At 33.5% G+C, this 5,080-nt stretch overlaps 1 pseudogene; it reads right to left on the reverse strand.

Annotated features, from left to right (window-relative positions):
- Positions 1–3,176: 3,176 nt before the first annotated feature.
- On the reverse strand, positions 3,177–4,491 carry LOC143539491 (putative mitochondrial adenine nucleotide transporter BTL1; annotated as a pseudogene).
- Between the last annotated feature and the right edge of the window lie 589 nt (positions 4,492–5,080).

Consider the following 5,080-nt stretch of genomic DNA (forward strand, 5'->3'; position numbering starts at 1 on the left):
ACTTTACTTTTCTTCATAGTCGCCAGCGGCAACTGTATGCGAATCACGCTAGAGAATGTGTTATTCTAAATTGTATTGGAAAATAGGGTTTTTAGTTTTACAAGCGGTATTTATATTATTGTCTAATATTCCCCGCAAGCAACTATAGACACCAACATATAGCATGAAACGTAAAAATCAATATCTTTTAGTTGGGTGCTGTTTTGTGTAGATAAATGCGATAATTAATTGTATATTAACTTTTCTATATGCAACTTTTTTTTTACAAATTAAAAATCTGGCTTTAAAGCTTTTGAGCTAGCATAAAACATAAGACCATATGTAGTGGGGCCTTTTCCACCCCTAAGGCTCCCCCAAAGCGTTGGGAAGACCGCCCCTTGAGGTGCTTTGGGCGTATTGGAGGGTGGGAGGGCTTCTCACAAAGCGTTGGAAAAGGGGGAAGACGTGGAAGGTGATCGGTGGGCTTCTTATTTGTGTATTTGTATTTTTTGATAAAAGAATATTAAAATAATAGTTAGGTAATGATTTGTTAGAGCTCTATCCACTATATCATTTTTAGCCAAAAATGCCGGTTACGTGACGCCACATGACGCAAAACACCCTCATAGAGGCTACATCCACTACATATGGTCTGTGATGTCACATGACGCAAACGCCCTCATAAAGGCTACATCCACCACACACGATTTAAGAGGGAGTGGGCTTGGTAGGCTATTATGCGATGCCGGCAAAGTGAGGTGTTGCCTTGGGGTCAGTGGGAACCACCCTACCCCACCTGTAACAAGTCTTTTTGCGTGCCCAGGATGGTCTTGTGAAGTTGGTGCCGTTTTGGAATTGCCATATACAATCTATTTAGGATCTATTGTATGAATGGAGAATTAGAAAAGTAAGAGCATTCGCATCTTGTTGATCAAATTTTTTGATTTAGAATTTTATAATATAAGAATGGTTTATGATAATGTTAGTGAAAGACGGAGAAAATGTAATGATATTTTTATATATTTAAAAAGTTATTATTCATTATTTATAATTATTTAATATTTTTTAAAAGTGACTATGGATAGAGAAAAATAAAAGGTAATAATAAAGGTATTGATTGAAAATGAGAAATAAAATATAGTGTTTTTAGAGCATTCCCAACATGTCATCCGCATTATTGTGAGTGAGTTTCATATATAAAACAGTTGTAAGTGGTTATGAGTGAAAAGAATATATAGAAACTTTTGTGTAAATTTAGAGAAATACTTTTCATCTTCTATAATTTTTAATGTTATTTTAAAGTGGCTGTAAGTGAAAAAAATAGAAAAGACAAAGATAAAAATATAAAAAAATGTTATTTAATTTAAAAAAAATAATGTATAGTATTTTTAATGTAATTATATAGATAGAGATAAAGATGATGTTGGGTTTGGAGAATGCTCTAACAGATTATTGCATCATATTACATTATTACGTAATTTTATTTTAAAACATGTTCGTCGAACTCTCGGTCCATTTACAGAAAATGAGTTTCAGCCGTTCCAGATCAAGCAAATCACGTTACGCATAGTGGATTGTATTGCCAGAAAAGCTACCACAACCTACGATCGGATATTGTTTTCACATAGAAAGGAGTCTAGTCTACATAACCAACTTGGTGTACATGTTTTTCTCTACTTCTATTTCCTAATTTATCTATTTATTTTATTTAATTATCTATTTATATATGTCTTTCAACATATACTTTTTGTTAAAGAAATGCTCCTTTTATAACTTATATTTACTATTTTATTCAAACATAAACTGTGAGTTAAGAAGTATGAAAAGGATAGGTATTTCTGTGACTAAATGATGAAATAAGAAAAGAAAGAAAAAAATGAAGCTGCTATAATATAAACGAGGGATGGTGAAAAATGTGAGCGAGGTGAAACATGCTCCCTACCGTAATTAATAAAATATCAAATGCATTTTAGACATAATTACATAGATGTTGCCTGAGGTTTAAGTAGATTAACAGCTTTGTGTTAAAATAAGGGAAAACCTTTAAAATAGCCTATCTACAAAATGAGATTCCAACTTTGTCCTCTAAACTTAATATTTTCAAAAATGGTCCTCTATAACTCATCTTTGACCATGTATTAGGAAATCTAACGTGTCTTTGACGACATGTTAGCATAACACGTCGTCAAAGACGCGCTGGATTTCCTAACACTACTAGAAAATTAGGCATTTGCGACCGTCCATTTCGGTTGCAAAACAGTCGCAATTGGGCTTTTGCGACCATTTTGCGACCAATAATGTGGTCAGAAAAACGCAGGTCGGAACTGCTCTGTTGCGACCGTTTTGCGACTGCTGATTTCTGACTGCTGTTGTCATCGCAAATACTACTACCTCTGTTGCGGTCGCAAATCTTGCAACCACAGCTGCAGTCGCAAATTTTGTGACCACTTTTTCCATCGCAAACTTTGTAAACACTGCCGCAGTCGGAAATTTTGCCACCACTGTTGCGACCGCTGGCTAAATATTTGCGACCTCTTTTTATTGCAACCATTTAGTGGTCGCAAGGTAGTCGAAATTTTTTGATAAAAAATATTACAAATGATACACACACACACAATCATATACACAAGTAAAACTAAAAATTTCTATCATAAACGTTCAATATAAACAAAATGTTATTCAACATCTATAAGCAAACAAAAAAAAAAATTGTTATTCCTACTATTCTTCTATATCTAGTTACATATGAAGAACTTTTGACACCAACTAGTCATTTGGGTTTGGGTATGTTAAGATGGAACGCGATACCTGCCAAGCACATACTACACGTTATTACATACCACCATCACACGTTAAGCCATACCTATTAACTCAATAGGGTTTAAACAAATGATGAAATGGAGCTATAGCTCAAACCTTGAAGAATGCTAGCGTTGTGCTCCATTGTTCCTTGAGTGTCTAAAATATGATACCGTTGTTGTTAATGTTTGGATTGTAAACCTTGGTCCTAAATGCAACCTACACAAATATAAAGAAGGCAAAGACCAAATCATCAATCAAAATACATGGTTAATAACAAACATTTAAAAACTACTAAATTAATGATTAAAGTAACTTTTTGTCATTTTATGCAGTGAAAACTGAAAGGCTAAGTAAAAACTTACTGAATCGAAAGGCTTATCATGTTAACCGAGAAATCAAGGATCGAAATCTTCACCGTTTGGACCAACAATTCGCCTATACCGAATAAGAAATGAATAAATATTTAATCTTTTAAATATTTATGAGTTTTACAAAAACTGCTGAATAATAATCTTACAGATCCTCTAGTTTAGTCAAAGCAGCATAACTTACGGGAATTGGGCCTTCTAGAGCTGTTCCTTCAAGTCTCCTCAAGAAATACTAAAAAAATACAAAAAATACCAAAAAATACAAAAAACAACCTTACATTGAAAAACAAATATTCAAAGTAAATATATTGAATAAGAAACAGTAGTTGGTGACCTTAAAATATAAAATAGATATTAAAATAAATCCGGTTACCTAAAATAGAAAATTTAATACGTTTTCTGTCTAATTCTTCGTAGGTAATATGACAAAAAAGTACATTCGTTTAAATTAATTGTTCTAAAAACACTGTTTGTTTTCTATCAGCTACAATAATTTCTTATATCCTTTACGATAATGCCAAAAAAGTACATTCTTTACTCTCTTTTGGATTAATTGTTCTAAACCGAATCATGTATGGGAATTAAAATTATTTCTATATTGAACGTTTTTGCTTAGAATAATCTTGATTGCCTAATCATAAGTATGAACAAACATACCTAAAAGAGCACCAATTAGTAGCATCTCAGGACGGCTTAAAGTTTTCTTATTCTGAGCTGTGCAGTAAGACTTCTTATTAGTGTCATACATAAAATAGTAACAAGTACTATATGGCAACATGCCCATCAACGTTGGAGAAAAACCTGAATAGAAAGAACCGATACCGCCATTTTTATACATATTCTGAACCGCAATACTCAAATTAGGATAAGCATCCGGACTCACAGTCAGCCGATCCTGTTAAAAACAAAAACCAAATAATTCAGTTACTAACCAACAAAAAATATCATCAGTCTACAACAATGAATTGTTTACTATTTAAAGCTATTACCTTTTAAGACTTCAAGAGGATGACACACGAGGGTGCCGGCAATCCCTGCAGCCGCACCACCAACGGGCAACAGCGACCGGTGGGAGCCACGAGAGAGAAAAACTTAGTTTTACCGGACCGATTTGCACATTTGGACACTCTTCTTGACTCCTTTTTTCTTTTGCTGATGTCATCACTCGTTTAACACATTCAAATGTTCCGAGTTCAATTGCTTGTGTGGGAACAATTCGTATCATATTAATTGCATTTTCAGCCCAAAGTCCTTGCCAGTCTTGACTTTCGATTACCTCTAGAAAACTACTGGATATTGTTCTTGACCCCACACCAACCACCATTCGCGTCTTGCATAACATTTACAAATCTATTACACGTATTAATTTTTAAATTCGTAAGAACACAATTTGTTCAAAGTTTCTTATAATAATTAGCGAGTCAAATTATAAGTACAAAAAAGTTGTATATTTTAAACCTAGATTATCCTTGTCTTCTTTATTGCATCCCTAAATCTGCGTATTGAAAACCTAATACACATAAACCTCTTAAGTTAAAACAAGCTGAGGTCGAGGCTAAATGAGCTCGGAACATAATAATTAGTTTTGCAATCTGAACTGATAAATCACTAAAATGCATCTCTACACTATATACACCTAAACTGCCCTTGCAGCAAAACTATTATGTAGCAAAAATAAGTTGACCAGGTTGTACTGTTAAACTGCACTAAATCCGTATGTATATCAAGTCTCGTTAAGAAACTAAAGTTAATTTTGTAATTTAAAAAAAAATAATCAAAATATCACCTTGGCGTCGTAGTTGTGAAGTTGCATAATTTCTGCCATTCTGGTGCCATACAAAGTGACAAGCCACATAAGGTTTCTGCACGGTTTCTAGGTTGCAAAGACCTGCATATATAACTAGATTTATTTTTCATTTACAAGATACAAG

This window comes from Bidens hawaiensis, unplaced genomic scaffold (assembly GCF_021521415.1).
Source record: "Bidens hawaiensis isolate Kalapana, Puna unplaced genomic scaffold, B.hawaiensis_p1.1 tig00011899_1, whole genome shotgun sequence".
NCBI classification, from domain to species: Eukaryota; Viridiplantae; Streptophyta; class Magnoliopsida; order Asterales; family Asteraceae; genus Bidens; species Bidens hawaiensis.